General features: G+C 42.0%; 1 protein-coding gene and 1 long non-coding RNA gene across 6 annotated transcripts in view; one reads left to right on the top strand and one right to left on the bottom strand.

Moving 5' to 3' along the window:
- Positions 1-13,698, bottom strand: part of SVIL (supervillin) — a 142,628-nt gene extending 128,930 nt beyond the window's left edge. For 3 of the 4 annotated variants that reach the window (XM_056337633.1, XM_056337636.1, XM_056337635.1), the window contains exon 1: positions 13,438-13,698. The gene's annotated coding sequence lies outside the window, so the exon portion shown is untranslated. Of the gene's footprint in view, positions 1-9,922; positions 9,997-13,437 lie in introns of those variants that run through there. The other variant, XM_056337634.1, reaches the window with a different exon arrangement.
- A 100-nt stretch (positions 13,699-13,798) lies between these two features.
- LOC130148730 (uncharacterized) overlaps positions 13,799-22,084 on the top strand; it is a 57,888-nt gene continuing 49,602 nt past the window's right edge. Inside the window, exons 1-2 of one of the 2 annotated variants that reach the window (XR_008821645.1) lie at positions 13,799-14,716; positions 21,880-21,957. This is a non-coding gene — a long non-coding RNA (uncharacterized LOC130148730). The remainder of the gene's footprint in view (positions 14,717-21,879; positions 21,958-22,084) is intronic. The other variant, XR_008821646.1, reaches the window with a different exon arrangement.

The following is a 22,084-nucleotide window of genomic DNA, read 5'->3' as shown; positions in this document are numbered from 1 at the left end:
AGAAGACAATGCCTGTTTTATTTTGGTCAAATATGTATATGAGTTACCCTGGAAAATTTACTGATAGTACAGCACAGTCTTTTCTGAAACATGGGGGCAATTCAACACGTCCAGCAGCCAACAGAGCCATCTCAGGTGTCCTCTGTAAACAAAGCCTAACAGTCTGCAACATGATGTCTTAGGAGACAAGACTCCTGTACTGTGAGGTAGGTGTTCAGGGTCACTCACTGCCAGTGAACTTACCAAGCTGTACCTGTGACACCACAAAGTCAGCAGACAGAAGCAATGGTTTTGTTAAACTCATCTGGTAGTTCCTAGGAAGCCAGCACACTTGGAACTGACAATCCACCAAACTGTCCTGTTAAATCCAATTACTTTGTTTCAAGCCAATGTTTATAAGTGACTGGCTTTTCCCCTATATTCAAGTGGGTTTGGGACATTCAAAAATCCTGGAGTTTACATAGGTTCTCATAACTCTTTCGTTGCCCAGTATGCATTGGTGGCACTATTGAGGTTACAGAAAAGGCTAGGAATCAGATCATTGCTGGGAATGTTTCCAACCAGACACTTGTATTCAGCTAACTCAAACAAGACACTTGCCTCCTTTGTGCCAAAGTAAATCCCCAATTTCAAAACTAGGTGAAAAAGCAGGCCTTCACTGATGATCAGAAACCAAAGCCATCAGGTTCAACAGCACGTACTGCTCTCTAGTAAACTTCTAAGTACTTATCCCAAGTTCAACAAAGCTTCCTGAAACTTCCTATGTTGTATTTACCCGTGCAGTTATTTCAAGTCACCTCCCTAGCATTTCTTCCCCATTCTCTTTAATTTACTCCACCCAGTACAGAAGAGACATGCTGTCACCATGCCTATTGTAACTCCAACATACAGCAGCTCATACTGTCTTTACAAGATACTAGATGCTGTCATAGAACTTTACAATCTGATGAACAAGTAAAGGATCTGCAGTTTTAGATTAAGAACAGTTACAATCCAACAGAGCCAAACAATGCTATGCAACTGCAATAGTTGCTGGCCTTTCCCATCTGTGATCTTCCCTGAAAAGTGTAGTTTCCTTTAAACAACTTAAAAAAAAATAGCGTGGAAAAGGAACCACAAGCACAAAGAAAAAAGAAAAGAAAAAAACAACTCCAATTTCAGCATTTTAAGCTTCCAATAAACATTACTTCAGTGTTCCATTTAAAAGCTTTTAATTTGTCAGTTCACAGCTGAAAGGTGTGACAGGAAAACCCATGTTCATGCACAGATCCACATTAGATGAACTGTGAATGGCATGTATTTTTTTCCCAGTCTGACTCTGACCAACCTTTCCCCACCAGCATGAAGACCAAGGCTCTCAAGCCAAGAGCTGACCAGGGAGGGGACTTTGTGCCACCAGCCCAAACTTTCTTCTCTGTCCCCACTCCCAGCTGGGCTGATCCTCACAGCACCAGCTCCCACATTCACTGGAGGTCTGAGAGCTTCCTGGGTCCACTAACGCAGCAGAACACTGAAGTGCTGACCCAGCAACCAAAACCTGAGATAAAGAAGCTTACAAAGTTGAAGAAGTGGACTAGAGCCACCCCAGAATAATCAGCACAGGCATACAGCTGGGAGCAGGAAGGAAAGAGGGAAATGGGAGGAGTAGGGAGCTGTTACACTCATAAAACTTCATCCCCAGAACGGTATTATTGCAAAGCCACACACACAGAAAGAGTTGGTCTGAAAACTGTAATACAGGTTTCAAAGGTCATTAAAATTGCCTCTAAAACAAAGTTTTCAGGGTAGGGTTTCAGTGGCAGAAGGGAAATCATTTCTCTACATTACCCTGCAAAGTCTGCCCTTTCCAGAAATGAGTTTTGAGGCTCCACTGAGAAACCTCACTACTCTGTGCAGGGAATATTCAATAATACTGTAATAATATTGTAACTGCTATTTACAGTACTAAGTGTGCAAACTGAACAGCTGTTGGGATATAAACCACGACTGAGAGGGCAGCCAACACTGAGGCTACCGCAAAGGAAAAGTCCCAAAGCCCAAGGAAGTCAGTATGCAAGCCATGACTTCAAGAAGCAAGGGAGCAAGCCAAGGGTAGCACACCAACAGGGTGCTGCTAGAGCTGGATCCCAGAAGCCTTGGTGTGTGCAGCACGAGACAGTGTTAACACCATTTGTGAGAAGCATGAATTCATTTTGCACGCACCCTTCCAGTACAAAAAGTATGCCTGACCAGAAAGGAAAGTTAATTTGGCCTAGTTTAGCAAATTCTTAAAACTCTGCCAAAGCTTTGTCCAGACAGCACAAGACATAGCTACTGGCAATTTCCCGCCCTCAGAAAACACAAACTTTCAAAGAGTCATTTAACCTCTCTGTAGCTTTATTTATTTGCAGTATTTTTAGGTTGTAGAAAGAGCAACAGCTACATAGGTAGAGTATAAAGGCAAGAATTGTTCAGGCTTGGGGAAATCAGACTCTAGACACATCATGACAGATGTCCTGCCCTAAATAGCAGCAGTAACGTTCCAGTACTTGAGAGCCCAGCTAACACTCCAAAATAGTAGAAAGTATAAAACATTAATGAAGATGATGTGATAAATGTTTCAAACAAGTCTGCTCTACAAAGAAAAAAAAATAATCACTTTTATTACTGCTAGCTTAGGTAATTTGCTACATCTCCACCCATGATTCTTTCTTCTTTCATGAAAAAAAAACCAAACCTGGAAGAATGTGCTGTAATTCGGTTATATTATTGATAGTGTATTTCAAAGGAACAAATTAGGGATGCAGTTCTCAGTTAAGAAAGAGAGGTTTACCTTAGGTGAAGTCTGAAAACTGATCATTTGAAATCCAGAATAGGCATTTTCTTAAAAAAAAAAAAAAATAATTAGAGGGGGGGAGAGAAAGAAGACCAGTCAGGTTGAGTCACCTGAACCTGAAGCTCCCAGCCTCTGGTATACACAGCACACACTACTGGTATGCAAGTCACGTTAACATTGCACACCAGTGTTCCAGTGTTGGCCAAGTGTTGCCATGAAGCACGCACAAACACATGTATGTATGTGTGTGCATATCTGTGCACTGAATGGCGCTGATCCAGGAGCTACCTAACCACCACAGGCAATTTCAAGTACATCAGTTTCAGAAACCTTAACAAAACTCAAACACATTGCTGTATTTAATACAGGGATCATATTCAATTGCTATAACCGTCATACTTGGAGACTTGAGGGGGTAAAAATAATTGACAAATAAAGATGGTCTTAGGCTTGTAGGTATTTGACAAGTATCCAAGCTCCAGTAACACGCACTGAGAATACAAGTGACTGGAAACATTTGAGCAAGTGATCTTTCCTTTATCAAGAGTAACATTTCTTACAGCAGCTCTTTAGAGGCCACACCAAAAAAACCTAGAACATTCTGAACAACTTTAATACACAAAACTAATGACTGCTTTACAAGAGTCAGAAGTTTTCCACAATAAGAATTTGTGGTTTCCTGTGCAAGAAAGAATGCCAATTCATACCAACATGTTCATGGAAAGTTTTTTTTTCAGGGTTTCCTTAAGAAACTAACTTCTGTAGCATGAAGATTACTTGCTTTGTTTCAGCACGGACTGGCATGATTATAAGCTCTCATGTCAGTCTATGTGAGAAACATTTACTGAAGTAGCATTTGTTTTATTGGAAGGACATTGCAACTGCATCATGAAAGCACATTTGTATGTTACTCTAGGAATTTCACAAGAAATTATAAATCTCGAAAACAGTATTTAAGGTGTTCCCTCTCTTTATTGCATTTGGAAAGATATTTTGGGCAGGCTGAAGTTCAGCACAAAACCACTTTGGTCCTCAATTTCCTTACTTCACACACATATATAAACGTTTTGGGGTTTTGCTTTTGATTTCAGCAGCTTGTTGCTGGCAAGCACCTCCTGGGAGCCCAGAAAGAGTATGTCCAACCAAATACTTCTTTAAAGACTTATTTTAAAAGGCTGCAAGGTCAAGACTCCAATAGCAGGTCAGATGAAACAAAATCACTAGTAACTTCTTTTTCGGAGCTCCCTAACTCCCTATTGGAAGGCAGATTAGGTTCCCAAACCAGGGAATGGAAATTTATATCTCACCTGGAACGTTTCATCTGCCATCTCCCTGCCCACACAAATCCCTTCAGGTTGTCTGTGGCTGTACTATCCCAGCAGGGTACGCTACACAATGCATTTCAGACATGAATTTTATTACAGAAGTATTAGCTGAGCATTCCCCTCTTAAACCACAAGTTTTAAGAACTTGAAATGGATAGCTAGCAGTAGTTAGTTATGCTATAGTTAGCTTTTATTAATTTAAGACCTAGAAAGTTGTTTAAGCTGGGTTCAGTACTACTTAAATTCAAAGTTCATTTTATTAAAGGTAATTTAATTTCAAACTAGAAAAATTAAACTTGCATTCCATAACAGGAATCCATATAAACAACTTATTTCCATACTCCAGGATTTTGCTTGCAGTAGGAAGCCATAACAACTTGGTTGCCAACCCACAAAAACAATACAAAAATAGGCATTTGCATGCAAGTTGTAAAGTCAGGCATGCACCAAATATTATGGAGACAAGACAAACAAGTGTATTTAAGAAAAAAACAAATCCTTTGTCTGTCAACTACTGGCACTCTACAATGTAACAGGAAGGAAATGGACAGGCACTGGGCAGAGCATCCAGCAGAGGTCTGGTGCAATCTCACAGTCAGGGTGTTTACAGAGTTCTGGAGAGTCTTTACTCTCTGAGCTTTGCAAGGGTCAAGTTTTGTACAAACTCCTTTGAAGTAACATTTGTCACAGTATATGCTTTATACCACAAGTGACAGAATAAATAATTAATTCAAGCCTAAAGCCAACAGTGTGGTCTAATCAACAACACGTAAGCTATGCAGCCTTTGTGAAATAAAAGTAAGAGAAGAAGAAACAACTGCTTCTTAGTAGTTAACACCTAAACGCTGATGCTGATTACAGGTGAGAGTACAGCCTCACATGCAGCACACAAACAAGGCAAAAGCATCAAGAACACAAGGAACTATAACAGGCACCCTAACAGCAGCAGCCTAAGCAAGCCAGAGCCTTACTGATAGACATTACCTCAGTAAATACACTTTGTTTTCTTTTTGTGATTTTGTTCATTATTGTAACTTTTGCTTAAGTAAGTTTCTTTCAAACCTTTGAATCTTTCCAGTGATAGAGACAATTGAGTGTAAGTAGGCTCTGGGGTGCCATGCACCAGCTATATACAGTGCTGAGCCATGAACCACACAACCTGTATGATAACAGACACCCAAGCTCACCAGTGTGCAGGACAACCCATGGTAAGAGCTGCAAGGACTGCCCTGGAGAGAATTGATGAAGTTAAGAGATGACAACTCTCATCACACATCAACCTGTGACTCGAGGAAGCAGTTCTACCTGCTGCTGCACTACTTCTGTCTTTAACACAAACAGTAATTTTTAGTTTCAGAGAGCAGTGAAAGAGTCAGTGAAGTGAGGCAGGCAAAGCAGCGTTTATCATTAGCTGTGCAAAGGAAATCATTAACAACAGCAAAAGGAAACAAAGGTTGAAGAGATTAATTCAAGTTATGTTTTCAGAACAGCAATTTCCCTGCTGCTGGAAACCCCTGCGCAATTCACAAGGTCTTCTCCTCTGCTAAGCCTTACAGTTGTCAGCTTTCCTGGAGTTGGAAGGCATTACATAGACAGACATGTCTTTAAATTGGTTGGGAAGCCAATTTAAGTTTAGAGGAAACTTTGAAATAAGTATTTTCCCCTGTAGGGGTTGAAGCAAATTTAAGCCAACAACATTGGAAGAACCTTTCATTTATAAGAAAGAAAAAAACCTTAACAAAAAGCTTTCTCCAATGCTCTATTATTATGCCTTTCTAGAACTTTCACCACCTTAGTCAAGAACAGGTTCTGGAGGTGGGTGAAGGGGTAACCCCTTCTTTTTCCCCCCACTGCTTTTAAACATGTTTAGCAATTTACTGCTGTTTAAGTCTTATCACATGACTTCCCACCACCTTCCATGAGAAAATTGTTTCTCCTAAAGCCTTTAATAACTGAACACCTTCTTAATCACATACTGTCTTCCCCCTCTGCTCTAGTGAGGACAAACCAACACTTCCTTACTTTCGTACTTCTCAAATTCCACTCCTCCAAATCTCCTCTATGTTCATTCCCTAGACTCACCCCAAAGGGGTTTATGAATAAATCAGCAGCACTAAAAAAAAAAAAAAAAAAAAAAAAAAGAGAGAAAAAAAATTAAGACATGCTCCCTGACCTTCTCTGTGACAAATGTTCCTCCTCCGTTCCCCACCTTCTTTCCTGCCCTCAGTATCACACTCAGTTGTCTTCCTCTATTTTTGAAGCACGAACAGTGTGCTATTCTGGATGAGAACGCCTGTTACCTGTTTTCCAAATAACTGTTCATACATATAGTTAGTAAATCCAGACTACATATTCATTTCTACATTTTCTGTATTAACTATACATTTTAAGCTAATATCCGTTACTTTGCTTCAGCTAACATAACTGTATCTGATATGATCACTTCAAACTATAAGCCTGTATTTCTGCTATGATTTCACAAATACTGATTTAGCACTCCAACACTGAGTCTGAAAGAGTAATTTTGCAGAAGACAAGAGCAAGCATCTAGCCAAAGACAGTATTTCAAGTTCTTTTCAGACGCTAGCATTAAAATGGAAAAGTTCAAACTCTCAGCTATTTGGAGATATGATAACCAGATCCTGAATTATGCTACCTTAAACCAAAAAACTTCTTTTTATGTTTCTGTTTTGTTTTTACAGGGCAAGGCTCTATTACTAAGCCAGAGTCATCCTCTCATTAGCATAATTTAGGTAGTGTTGATATTTAACATGAACATGAAAGCTACAAGCAGCCAGGATAGATCTAGTAGGCCTGGTGAAAGGAAAAAGAAAAAGGGGGGGAGGGGGGAAGAAATGTATCTACAGTCACCTGAAAATTTCCTCTCTGAATAGTAGGATTTTCCAGACTACTTATAATGGGTAACTAGGAGCCTGGAGCAGAGGCAGCCTTTTCTGCTGTTAACAGCAAAAATGCACAAGTCATTCCTTTCCACTCTCCTTCATCATAAAACGATTCATAAAGCCAGGAAAATTCAAATTATATTCTTCAACTATAAACTGCATTAAATATGTTTTCAAGAAAATGCCTGATTTATCCCCTTACACGGAAGCATGGACTACTAGTTAATAAAACCACCTCAAGCCTCTGAAAACTTAGCTCTGTCACTATCTTTAACAATCTCTTGCAGCAAGTATATGTTCCTTCTCACCCAGAGTTTCAAACTAACATTGTAGAACACATTAAGTGTTTAGAAGACTAACTTTAGTCATTAAGAGAATTACCCCCCTTTTCCAAAAGTGCTTGAATTTACTCTCTTCAAAACTTTCATTGAAGTTCACCATACGCAGATAGTCTGACTCAACTTCTGTATCTCCAGGGAGATACTTCCAGATTCACTGCTACAAAAAGGAGTTCAGCCACACAAAACATTTCCCGGATGTTTCCTATCCCTTTCATGGCAGGGGCAGCAGGCTGGATGGAAAAATCTAGAAGGCAGGGCTCAGCCTATGGTCCTTCAGCAGGTCTGAGCACTCTCTACAGATACGAGGCATTTCAGAGCCCCTGTTCTTTCCTCAACATCTGATCTGAGCAGTGCTGCCACTGAAATAAAACTTATTGCAAGAATTGGTAAATGAAAGAGTTGGCTGACCAGAGAGCAGAGGATGCCTTGTTAAACTGAACATTTTTCAGAGAAGTGGGGAAACAAAAGAGCTGTTGATATGGTTTTAAGAGGTGCCTTTTCATACCCCAGTTCTTTTGGATTAATTACTATCACACACTGTGGATATACATATATAAGTAAACACAATTGTATTTCATATTTGTGCCAAATCTAAAAACAATAAGATTAAGCAAATCTGTCCAAATAGTGGCAAAGAAAACTTCTAACAACTCTGATACAGTAAGAACAGCCTACTTTTGGTTTAAGCCCATTAGAAGCAGGAGAGAAGCTCACAGCATCAAGCATTTAACAAGAAGTCAATTTTATCTACACTAATACTTAACACCAGAGAAACACATGCAGCTACAGTTGCCTGTATTAAGCAGCTGGCAAGCTCAGAGATGGAAAAGTTGCGGAACAGCTGGGGAATGTGAGACCCTTTTGAACAGGCTGCTATGTGATCCAAAATAATGGTACATGTTTACACACAACACAATGGCAGCAACAGCCAAATGCAGGTCTGGCGAATGCACTACAGCTGCTCCTTCCCTCAGACAAGGCACAGTAAGCAGATACAAAAGAGTTCATATTCACAGAAATATGGCTTTCATCTTAAAAGGCAGCACTTTGATTTCCAAAATAGACAGCTGGCCCTCCAACTGGACTAAACTGTACTAGATTCTGTATTAGAAGTTACCCTTTAAAACAGGTCTGGATTAGGGTCATAGAGCTTTCCAAACTGCTGTTACTTTACCACCAACAGTTTCCAACAATGCATTATTCAGTCCAACAGGTTGCCATCTAACATATAAAAATCCCCTTCTCTCATGACAGTATTCTACAGCTAGTGTCAGGAAGACAGCCATATACAAACACTTAATATAGACGCTGACTACACAGAAGTTAGCTATCAACTTCAGACAAATACGTTCAGTGTGCCAGAAAGAGTGTTTGAATAAACACAGGTTATTTTACAGTTCTTTTACACTAGTGTTGCATATTGGTGTAAAAGTAAGTTGGCACCGGAAGACGATACATCCCACTGCTTACATCGAGACAGAGGGACAGTCCTTACTTGCTGCTGCTTGTGTAATGACTGATAGCATGTTGCAAGGAGCGCTTGTTTCACAATTGTTTCACAATTGCCATCTGAAGACAACACGATTTTGTACATGACTTTGCACAAAAATTGCATCACCTTATTTCAAGCGATCTTCCCAGTTTTCAAGTCTCAGAAGCACAGTATCAGTGCTACCATCTGTCTTGCTCAAGACAAACCATGATTAAATAGTACTAACAAACTGGCTACTCCTTTATACCATAACTGTACCACTCCTAATTATGCTAGGCACCAAAACAGAGTTAGTAATTTAATGTTTCCACTCACTGCATCTTGATTAAAAGTAGTGTAACATGAAAGAAACATATTTTGACGGAGAGAAGGAGATGGCATTGGGAGATTTCCTCTTCTACTTCCCCTGTACATAGCCATTAATGCTACAATCCCAGTTAAGAGCTATTCAGAAAATGGTAAGTTAAAACTGGACAAAGACAGCTGTCGTAGCAAAAATAACAGATGCAAGCACAGTTTTTAACATCCTTTGCTTTTACAAAGAAAAATGCCAATAATAGCCATCACAGAAAGGAAGATTTTGAAATACAGGTTGTAAGATTCCATGTTGTAATTAACAGTACTCTGTCAATGATCACTCAGCAACAAAATGCCACATATGTAAACTTCAATTTCACACTTCTGATAAAGACTTTCTAGTGAAATCCATTTGTGAATTAAGCCATATTTTTAAGAAATTCCCCATATAAATAGAATATACATACTGAATAAAGAAGGAAAATAAGTAGGGCCTTGAATCACACTTTGGGAAAAGATGCTTCTGATACCAAAATACTATTACTCTAAGTGCCCTTCCTGCAGGTGAAGCAGTAACAGGCATGCTACCTTCAAGCCCTACCATCTGTAAAGGTAAGAGCACAGATATGCTCTTCCAGTTGCACCGATACAGTGCTCGCTAGGAGCATCTGCAAGTGCTGCCATGTTGTGGCAGAGGGAGCAATGGCTTGTATCCCCAAGGGACCTCAATATGCGCTATAGAGTCCCACCTGCACCAGGAGCTTTTTCCTCCAGAGTTCTGAACCAGTTCTTGTACTCAGATCCAGCTTTGAGCACATTCCACTACTCCAGTGCCTCTGAAGTCTTGTTCCCAAAAGAAAAAAAAAAGTAAGAATGGAAACCTGAAATAAGTGCAGGATATTGGAATAAGTTATGACATCAGCAAAGCTTAGCACGGTTCAGCAAACAGATGATTTTTAACAATTACAGGTAGTGCACTGACAGCCAACCTACATTAGCAAGTGAGATGTAAATGATCTAGATCACCCATAAGCTGCACTGAACCTCTCCCAAATTACTCTCCATACTTACCATAGCTGATTACTCTTTCAACCTAGATCACAATAATAAATAAAACAAAAACCAAACCAAATAAAATTAAAAACCCACAAAAACTAAGGAATTCCAGTTCCTCATCAGTTAGTCTCCACTAAACTAATTACTGCTTTAAAGGAGAAGGCATTTATCTTAAAATTCTACTGCTGTACTTACCAGGTACAGACTAAATAACTGTACTTGGAAATCATTCTTTGTAGTCAAATCATATTTATTTTCAATTAAAAGACCTAATAGGATGCTTGTGGGCATGAATGGGAGAGTGAGTTTCCATGTTTGAGAAGTTCTTTTTAACAAGCATTTTATATGCGGATATAAACTCAGCTCTTTCACAGAACAATTACTGCTGTTATTTGCCACAGAGGAACTAAGAAAACAAATCTTTTAATAGCTTATTCCTGATTTTACTATAACTGCACACAGATAGGTTTTTTTAAAAAAAATTGTTAGGAGGTACATCTACACCAAAGTTTACTTGCCATAACAAAGATTTCCCTACCATGTAGATCTCCTGACAGCCATGTCCCAACAGGCTCCAGATCATTTATACACATACCAAGTATTGTTCAAAGCAGACTTGCTTTAAGCAAGATTAAATACCTGTTCAGTTTGAACTGTCCCAGTGCCAGGATAAACTACACTAAGCTAGTTCAGACAGTTATCCTGCTGGGCACCAATGGCCTTTGAAACTCCCAGTACCCCAGAATCTGCTGCTTCTGGGAATTAGGCCAGGAGCTGTGGGATAGCTCTCCACAGAGGACATTACAAATTAAATGTTTTGGAAGTGTGCTTGTGTTTACATGGAGCAAGGCTGCAACAGTTCAGCATATGAGTCAGCATGGTTTGCATCCACACAGAACCAAGCAGTGCAGTTGGGAACTATAAATTTTCTAGGGAAACAAAGAGAGTAAAATGATTCCCCCAGGGGGAATACAGTCAGGCTGCACCTAAGCAGGAGCTAACACTCACCTGAAGACAGGAATTTTGTTCAGAACTTTACTGCTGAAAAGCCCATGATTTTCCTGTGGTGATTTCTAAAGTTCCTACACAGCGCAGACAGTTTGGTCCTGCCTGTATCAGAGAGGTTAATAATGATATCATAGTCAGATAAACTTACAGGCACGCATGTCCACACTAGGATACAGCTCTTTAAGTCTTATAATTAACACTCAACTACTTTAAAGTGAAAGCTGAAGTGTGTTTCCTATCAGGGTAGGAAAGAAAAATTTTGAATGCATCTCAATACAATAACATCCAAAGTAGTCTTGAGACAGGTAAGCAAAACAGAACTGAAAAAAAGCAAACTACTGCATCTCACCATGCTGTTACCTACAGCCAGATGCATTTAAGGACCAAACCAATACCCTTTTTTTGAGGCCTCAAGAGGCGCAGAAAAACAGGATGACATGTCAAGCCCCTGAATGTCCCACTAGGGAAGAACTCGTGGCAGGAACAGCTGTCAGACCTGAGTTTCAAGAGCTGAGCAAATTACCACTATTCCCTCCTCTTGTCTCCACAAAAGGCACCTCTGTCTTATGGAGGCTTGATGCAGACTACCAAGAAACCAGGACTGTTTCTCTGAAAACACAGGCTGGACCTCTACCACTGTTGGTTACACAGGGCAGCCTGCAGAGCCAGAGGACAGCCCATCCTCATCTTGAACTGCACTTTTGGGCCAGAGGTCATGACACCTCAAAGTAGTAACACTGCATAAGGATCTGTTGTCATAAACCTCATTAGCCACGTGAATCAGTAGAGAGGTTTCCATTTTCAATGGCTTTTTTTCATTTTGAACACAAGAGATTAAGATAATTGCAGGCTGAGAACATTTTTCAGTGTGATACAGTTTAGTTTACTCTTAAAGAAACATACTTGCCACAATAAAAATAACCAGACTAATTCAGAACATTTTCCATACGCTATTACAGGGACTGTCTGCACATCCAGAAGAACTACACATCTACTGGGTTAGGAGTACTGTCTTTCAGCACATGAGAAACTATCTGAGCTAAGATCAGTCTATGATGACACTAACAACTGTCAAAGACCCAGAACAACATCAAAACTAAATGAATAATTTTTACTTCCTATTTGCTTCCCAGACCTCATGCTGCTACCCACTGCCAAATAACAAACTCGAGTACACTCAGTCTTTGCAAGATCGCTTAAGTCTCTCTTAAGAGAGTCATAATCCACAATCATGTGCAGACTTTAAGAAGCCTTATTAGTAAAGTGGATCCAAAGGTATCATTAAGTAGTCAGCTTTGCAGCATTGGGTGTCCATGCTGTACGTTAAACCCTACAAGCACTGCACGCATAACTATCAGCACACCCTACTGATTTTTTCCCTGTTAATCACAATACTTCATTGTTTCCCCCCTTTCTAAACATATCATTGCTTTCTGGAGTTCGGACAAGTCAGGCCGAACTGCAATCCCACTGCTGACCCATTTAAGCCAACGAAGGTAAGTACTCAACCTCTCCAACAGAGCTATTGGGCTCTAGGCCAAGGAGGTTCCGTGCATCAGTAAACAAGTACCCTGTTGATTTTGTCAGCCTTTCCCAGTATCCCACTGTGCTGCAACCAACCAGCATCATAAAGCGCCTTTCTTTACACCACACGTGCACGCTGCTGCTGCCGCCTATGCCTTTTTTGCCAGCTGAAAGAAGAGACAAAACTCCTTCAAAAAATTCTCAGGCCCAGCGCAAAGCAGCCCGAGCGCCGAGCGCGGCAATGGCAGAGCACCCTCTGCCGCGCCTCCGGCTCACTGCTCCCGCCAGCGCCGGGGATACCCCGCACGGCACCCCGCCGCCGTACCCGGGGCGGAGGACAAGCGCTCGGCCGCCGCGCTCTGCCCGGCAGCAGGTGCTCCCGCAGCCCGTGCGGGAAACCGCGGCGGGGAGCGCGGGCAGGGCGCAAGCCCTTCTTCCTCCACATGCTGCTGCGCTGAGGAGAAAGCCCGCACCCGGGGTGACAGCTCAGCCCCGGGCGGGAGGAAGCGGGGGAGTTTCGTGCAGCACCTTCGCGAGGAAAGCCTCTCCCCGGGCGAGCGAGGAGCCCGCGGCGCCCCGTCACAGGCGGCGGCCGTGACCCGGGGCAGCGCCCCCGGCCCCGCGGGGGTCTCCCTCCCGCGAGGAGGGGGCGGCGAGCGCGGCCGCCGCCACTCACCTCACAGCCGGCGTCTCGGGGGCAGCCACAGCCTCAGGCGGCCTCCGCCCGCCCGTCCGTCCGTCCGTCCACCCGTCCCTCCGACCGGCCGGCGGGGTGGAGTGGGGCGGGGGAAGCGGCGCGGCCCCCCGCCGCAGGGGGCCGCCTCCTCGGCTCGGCGGGGCAGCGCCCCTCGCCTCAGTGCCCCGGCGGGAGCGGACGTGCCCGACCCCGGCCGGGCGCGCGGGGAGCAGCGGCCGCGCAGCGCCACACGGCCCCACGCGGGACGGGGCGGGCGCGGGGGGGGGGGGGGCGGGACGCGCCCCTCGCGCCGGCCCCGCCCCCGCGCCCCCCGCCCGGCTCGCCCCGCTTCCGCGCGCCTCCTGGAGGCGCTGCTCCACTCCTTAAAGGGGCCGCGCCCGGCGTGGCGGGGGGCGAGGCGGGGCGAGGCGGGGCGAGGGGCGCGTGGCCGGGCCGCCGTGGGTGACCTGCGCCGGCGGCGACGCGAGAGGCGAGTGTCGCCCGGGCGGAGCCACCTGCCGAGGGGCCCTGGCGAAGGTAGCGGCCGCCGGGGCGAAGCCTGTAAGGGGAGACTGAGGTAACGCGGCGGCACCAGATCAACCTCGTCCCGCCGGGCCGCGGAGGAAATGGAAGCGTTGGGTCCTGCCTCAGGCGCCCTCCGCGCCGGCCTCGGGGAGCCTGTCCCCAGCGAGCCCCGCGGGGTTACGGCAGGTGAATGCCGTGGGTGGTGGGTGCCCAGGTTTAGTGTCCCAGTGCCTCTGTACCTTGGGGGTCAGGTGGGTGGCAGGCTGGCCTCGGGGGCACGGGGTGTGAGGAGCCCTTCCTCACGCAGGTGTGAGGGTACCCACCACCTGAACCAGGGCCTGCCGCTTCATCGAGCTGCCCTGGCCCCTCTGGCCAACGTGTTGAAGTGTGGTGGGAGGTTTTTGGGTCCCTTTCACCGTGCTTGGCCAAATTAATATTTATTTAAAGGGGAACAGGCCCAACGAGAGAGCTCCAGTGCAGGGAAGGAGCTAGGCAGGGCTCAACAGCATTACTCCTGTTTTAACGTAACTATGTGGATGGTTCCTGCATTAGCAACATTTCTGGACGGTGTTTCTCAGACATGGGGCTTTGGTCTCTATTAACTTGCTCAACCTTTCCAAGTGATCTCAACCACGTTGCAGAGTTTGCTGCTGCTGGACGGGAGCAGATCATGGGAAGAGCTTGGGGTGAAGGCTGTCTAGAGGAACAATTCGATGAGTGTCCTGCTTTCCCCCTACTGCTGGGACAACATGGGGTAGGAGCCTGGGGGAGCAGAAAGTCATCACCACTTTTTATCTTTTTATTTAAAGTGAGAAACTTCCCCCCCGTCATCCGTTGTCGTGTCGTGTCATCCCCCCCCCCGATGCACTTGTTTAAAATCAAGGAACCATTAGGAAGATAGAGGAAATGCAATTATGATGTTGTAGACCTCACCTCAGCAGTACAGCAAAGGTATATTTGTCCACACAGTAAAAGGGAAACAGAGCATTCAAATTTTCTGGTGTTAAATAGCCCAGAAGATAGAATTGTCCTTTCTCTTTCATCTTTTACTTTAGACAAGTATTTTTTCTAAGTGAATTACAAGGTGAATTCAAGCCCTGCTTCACTTGATCAGATCTTACAAAGCGACCTGAAACATGACCACAGCACACACCACATAGAGAATTACCAAAGGGGGAATCATTTGAAGAATGTTAAACCTGAGAACTTAGGTAGAGAACACACGGAACTGAAAAGAATACATGCTTCTGTTGCATTCAGTTGCATATGCAAAAGCAGAGCTATCTTCTTTTCTGCATCTGTGTGCAGACTGTGCAGAGAAACAGAAGAAAATCTTAAGGTGTGGGAAACATGCTAAGATGAGGCAAACCTAACAACTTTCAAATCAACACCCAGCAAGTATTTCACAAGGTGCACTACGAAGTATCTTTGCAGCACTGTAGCAGCTTTCAGCTCTAGATGAGCTCAGAATTGAACATTGAGGGCCTAGCTTGAAACATTGCTGAGCTTTATAGCTTTGCGGCAGCAGAAGTTTCTTAATTGCAGGATAATGATGTGGTGTGGGCACATGCCTTTTGCCTAGGGGTTATGAATTACTTTGTGCAGATACATGAAACCCACATCAAATAGAAAGTATAGACATGGTCTTCCAGGGAGAGGAGGAAAGCTAGCATAGGAAGGAGGTCAAACATAAACCATAGCAAGGTTAAAAATATTGGATTAAAAAAATGACCTTGAAAATACGGTTTTATACTGCTGCGTTTAAACACAATTTTTCCTGTTGTCCAACATCCCTATTTGAAACTATCAAAAGCCTTCCCTTAAGGAAATAAAAAACCTGCCACTAGAATTGCCAAAGTTTAGCAATGGAATTCTGATCCTTTTAAAAATCCCCTGTAACACAGGCCTGAGATGATTGCGTGAGTGGAGGGGAGAAAACGTAACTGAAATGTTAAATTTGCTTTTGTTGTGATTGACATGATACTATCCTTATTTGTTTTCAAATATCAGAATAGTTTATTGATGGAACTTTTGCAACTGAAAACCTGCAACCCATTTAATGAGAACTCTGTGTTCACCCTGGTTCGGAACTGATTTGTCTGTCTGGATTTAGCTTTAGGCATAGTCCCTGCCACTTTCTGCCAGAGATTTTGCTCCTGCAAACTTAATTCATGATCCAGATACATGATTATTTCAAATTTATATTTAGAAAGGGGTAACAGATTGATTTGAATTCCAAGGAAGGAGAGGAAGGCAAAATGTGAATCTTTTGTTCCCAGAACCAGCAAAGAATGAAGATTATTTTAGAAGTATAATTTGGGTCAGACCAACCATCTTAATCCATGTCATTTAAAAAGATTATTTTCCCCACTTTTTTTAATGTGTTAGAGACAAGCATGTTTGATTTATGACAGCAGTCAAAAACATCTGTACTTCAGGGCACAAGCAAATGCTTATTTAAACAATGGGGCTCCCTGGGGGGGGGGATATAGGAAAGAAATGACATTCTTTTGCAAAGAATTCAGTGTTTTTCACTCCACAAAGAATCCTGCTTTGTTTTGCAAAGTACTCTGCAGAAGACACAATGATTCAACCTATTATAAAGGAGTCCAGCAGCTTTCACCTTTATGTGACTGGTATGAATATGAACCAGGTTAGCACTGATGAAATACTGTTACTGTTCACTTGCCTTAGTGACCTGCGTGAAAAGAATTGGTCATCTCAGTCTCGTTGGCAGCATACAAGTATTCACATCTTAAAAACATTTGGAGCTAGTTGGCACTCTGGAGCCTTGTCTGCACTCGGGATTACCTCTGATTTTAGGAATTATTTTACCTTCTGGTATAAACTCACTGTAGATAAAGTCATGCAAATTTTGATCTACACTGCTGTCTGCACCATTCGATGGCTGATGTGGGGACTGGTTCTAACTGGAGATGACTCTGAAGGAAAGGACCAGTTTCTGAATAGTTACATACCCTGAATCAGCTCTCACGATGTGCTTGAGTAGTTTATTTGAAGTTTTTCAGGGAAAAGTGTTGAGGGTATCAGAAGATAAACGTATGTAGCATTATTTTAAGTTCAAGCCTGCACTGGGTGGAGATTCCATTCTGTAACCAGATGCTGTGCTGTATATGCATTGATATGATTAGAAACAGGCTTAAAGTAGCATTTAAAATTTACTAGTAAACTTCTCAGGCTTCAGTAAACCAGGTCTGTGAATGAATGTTGTGCCTGCTTCTTTTAAATCCATGATCGTGAATCCAGACATCTCTTCACTTCAGGGACTTTCATGCCAAGCTTAGGAACTGACCTTGGTGGCTCCACACAGTTGATACACTATGACAAAGATTGTGCCTCGTTGTAGGGCCCAGTGTAAACTATTAATGTCAACAAAGAGGCCAGAGTAGAGAGACAGAAATACGTCTGTTCCTGCAATGTTTCCACATATGGAGAAAGCAGGGGGAAAAAGTAACAAACTATATTTCAGCTGCTTTTCTAAATGAACATACTCAACAATGTGGCAGGCTAGTAGCTTTCTCTTCCTGTGCAAGACTATGCCAAACTAGAGTGAGGAAGCCTAGGGTCTTTTAAAAGAAGGTGTGAAAAACTCTGGGCCAAGTGTAGAATTTAAGAAAAGAGCCAAAGCCTCTGTCCACCCTCAGAAGAGCAGAATGACAGAGCTCTGGCAGCCATTGCAGCCACCACCGATTTATTTACAAGTTCCTGGAGTCGTTCCAGTGTAATTATGGGCCTGAACTCCAGATCAGATTCACTTGACATTTGAGAAAGTCTGTGGAAAACCAGTAATAATAAACTGATAATAACCATCCGTCTCACAAGCAAAAAAAAAAAAAAAAAAAAAAAAAGGTAAGAGAAAGGGCAGGTGGGGAGAAGGAACAGCAACAAAATCCCCAAAAGATCTCCTGCTTGTCAGAAGATACTTTTAGTATATACCCCTATGTATTTTCTAAAAGGAGCTATGGAGAATTTTGGAGTAAGTCCTGACTCATGTCAGTGCTATTACAATTACTGCACTGGAAAAAATGAAAATGGGAGGTGCAAAGGAAGCTGGGATAAGTTGGGACAGCAGTTTCTTTTGGTGGAGTAGACACTTTGTGGCCCACATGGCATTTGTCCAAGCATGCTCATCACCTAAATTATATTACCATGAATCTGTTGGCTTCGGAAAAAGATGTTTGAAGAAACTATGCTGTAGCATATGATTTGTTTTCAGTTTCATGCACAGTATAGAAATACACTTTTTGTACTTTACTGCTTGTTTGTACTTGTACTGATTCTGCTTGTTCATATCATTGGTATGACATGGATGAATATCAGGGTTAAAAATCTTTGTATTTAAAACATCTGCAGTCTTATATCAGGATTTATATTCCACTGCTCAATCCTTTCCATTTGAATCACTCCATATTATTTTCTATTGAATTTCTGTAAGACCGCTTTAAAAACCCAACTCTGGGAGTTTTCCAGAAAAAAATATTTTTTGAGTAAGATAAGTTGATTAATTCTGTTGAATGGAAAAGGCATCTTCTCTGACCAGAAAGAGGGCTGACATTTAGTTTACAGTTGTCTCAAGTATTTTATTTCAGGTGATGGAATTGAATTGCAAGTTATGAGTGAATGTTTAGCAAGGCAGGAACAATTAGTTACATTTATGCTACATCTAAACAGCATACTGTGAGTTTTCCTTATGCAGGTTTCAGAGCATATCACCTAAATATGCACAGGTACAAAGGAGTCCACATGTGTAAATGGATTTCTTCAGAGGAAGCATTCCAATTAGCTGCTTTCATCAAACAGCACCAACCAAATGTTGAGTGCTTTGGCAATTAATACCGAGCTCAGTAACACTAGACAAAATTACTTTACAAAAGTAAAGTAATACATAAGAATGGATTTTTTCTGTATTTTTCTTACCCACCATACATCTGGCTTTCACCAAATATGTCGTTTTTTCTCCCTGGTAATTTTGTTGGGGCAGAATTTCAGAGTGCTGACAATTGTCTGGAGCAGCCTTACCAGAACAGCCACTCTGCCTGGGCTGCTGGATATCTGGAAATCCTAGACACATTCACTGTGCATTGCAGATCAGCTCTACAAAGTATGCAGTACTTCCACAGTGTTAGACCTTCTGTGCATATGTTGCCCAGATGAACTGCACAACCTATAGTAAACCCACTTACTGTGCAAAGTCAGATTAGCTATATAATTTATGTACTATACATCTGATACTTTGGCATGCTGGGTTTACAGTTGTTTTCTATTCTCCTGGGTATTTCTTGGGTGCAAATCAACTGGCTTTTTATTTACTTGTTTGCATGTCTTTCGGTGATGAGACACTTATCTGGAAAAAAACTCATTTCTGTTTGGGGTCAGTGCATAAAATTCAGCAAGACCATTGTAGTTGGTCAGCTGAGGTTGCATCCAAACTATTGAACTTGGTGGAGTGTTGGAGCACAGGGTCACAGTGAATGAAGCTTTCAGCTACTGACACCATCTGAAGAACATCAAGAAAAAGTTCAAAGCCTTGGTAAATATCCTTCAGAAGGTAACTGGCACAACTGTATGGATTTCAACAAAGGCATTGGGTCTGTCTGCCACAGAGTTTTCTTCAAGTTATTTGATATAACAGTCCTCATATGGAGCTCATAGTTATTAAAATAAATAGTACTTCTGTAATAATATGTGGGATTTTGAATGCTATTCCTCACCTTGGGCTCTCCATACCATCTAACAGTCTCACAGCAGATATTTAAATGTTAAATGCTTAACATACAAGAACAACAAAAATAATAATTCCATAACAATAAGAAACATCACCATTAGCAATCCCATTTTGCTGTTTGTAAGAATTTTGAGATTGATTGGTGTCAAATATGCACAGTCTGTGGTGTCTAAGGGGAACTTAATGCTGGTATTCCAGAAGTATTACCTTCCCTTGACAATACTGGACTGCACTCAAGCACACCCCAGTGACTTCAGAAAAGTACACATCTTCTGTGCAGGTGGTGATACAGTCATTTACCTGTGATGTGACCATGGCACAATGAAGACTATCATCTATAATGCTAATGACTTTGAAATACAAGTACATGCAAGAGGCATAAAAGGAATTCCTCAGCCTTCCTGGCCTTGGTGCGCTATGTAACTGTGGTGTGAGTTTGTAGTCTGTTGCCTTCTGGAGTAACATATGTAAAAAAGAGATGGAACAAAATCAGTGTCAGTCCCTTCACATGCAGGGCTCTTCCCACATGGAAAACCCTGCAGGTTCCAGTCGTTGTTTTAAGTCCTTGCACTTGTGTAATTGAGCTTACCAATTACTGTTTTGTCCATATGCCCTTCCAACTTCTGTTTCCACAGAGGCTGTTCTGCATGGGTGTGCTTGTGTTTCCAATGCTTTAAGGGAGTCTTTAAGATATAAACAATGATGTAAATAAATGTACAAGTCCTTTCAGCAGTTCGCTCACAAAGTCTTAACATACATTAGCTTTTATGAAAGCCATATATGAAAGCAGGGTGTTTACTTGCAAACATCTACAGTTAGAGCTTTAACTACTTCAGTGTGTGCACCATTTGATTGCTTGTATGGGATAGTATGAGAGCAGTCCATCCACTGGGAGTCCTTGTGCTGCAGAACTTCTTGGGTTTAGAGGAAGGACTAATTTGCACTACTTTGAAGTAACAAGAATTTTATTCTACTTAGTCAAGTCATTAGGTTATATTGAAGCGGACAAGAGTGTTTGGGAATATCAGTTTTCTTAATTGTTTCAGTTGGAAACAGGAGGGGAAGAATCAGAAACATTAAATGTTTAATCCTGATATTTTTAAGGTTTGGGGTTTTTTTACTTTGGATTCGGAAGTGGCAGGTAAATTCTATATTTGGCTTAATTTTTAATAGTGATGCAAAACTTAAATAAATTTAAGCATGAAACGAAACACCTTGGGAAAATTACAACTGTGAAAGATTTCAGATTTTCTTCATTGGAGCTCACTGAATCAGAAATCCATGACCCATTGTCTTCATAGGCAAGCTCTGTCCACTACTCAAAGATCTAGTGATATTCTCCACATGAAGCTGTGTCTTGGTCTCGTTAGCTGGAGCCAGAGTCATTGCAGTTGAAGTTAGGAGATGGAAGTGGATGGTTCTGAATGATCCACTAGCAATAATAATTTGTCTGGAGCACTCTTGTGCTTAAACACAGACTTCCCATGAAGAGCAACAATTGCAAATTATTGAAGATGTGTGAAAAGAACAACCTTTTTAAAATAATCCCTCCCAAGACTTATAGCTGCCAATGTCATACAAGCATACAGTATGAATCATGTTAGCACTCCCAGGAAAAGCCTGAGTTTCTTGCAATATTTCACTAGGATCCTGCAGTTTAATAGCTTATTCATTATTTATTTTCCCTCCTACATTAATGCATTAGCAACAGATATGAGAGGGGCTAGGAAAAAAAAAAAAACCAAACCAAAAAAACCCCCACAGAAAATGAAATAGAAACACTTGTTATAGGCAATTATAGGCAATCCACATCAAAGGATATAAGACTGTAGAAGGTGAAACTGTACCTTAGAGTGACTTCTGTTGGCAGGAATGAAAATATTTGCAGTTTTACTTGTCATCTGTGTAATCAGAAAAGCTATGTGGAACCCATCCTCCTCCAAGCCAGTGTGCTCACATCTCATCTGTGTGAAATAAAGATCCCAATTTTGGCTTGCCTAAAGCAGCTTTTCAGACAAATAGAATAAGGTTATTGGAATAGAAAAGCTCTAATTTAAACAAGTAACACTCTGTACAACTCAGAGCTTTTTCAGCAAACTGAGTTCATGAAGGAACAAAAAGACTAAACAGTGATATTTTGTCTCCTAATGAAACCCCCCAATCTCTTTTAGGTTAAATAAGGCTTTCAAGGCAGAAAGACAGATTTTATGAAGCAACTTTTTTGTTACTACCGAGTGATATGGTGAGTAGTTTGATGACCTAGCAGTTGTTCTTTGTTGCATGATTGTATTGTGATCTTTCATATGAAAAACATCATTAGTGTCAGTGTGTTGTGTAATGGAAATACTGTCTTTAGTATAAACTGATTTTGCTAGT

This window comes from Falco biarmicus, chromosome 4 (assembly GCF_023638135.1).
Source record: "Falco biarmicus isolate bFalBia1 chromosome 4, bFalBia1.pri, whole genome shotgun sequence".
NCBI classification, from domain to species: domain Eukaryota; kingdom Metazoa; phylum Chordata; class Aves; order Falconiformes; family Falconidae; genus Falco; species Falco biarmicus.
The sequence above is the reverse complement of the archived record's forward strand: the minus strand, read 5'-3'. Positions and strand labels throughout refer to the sequence as shown.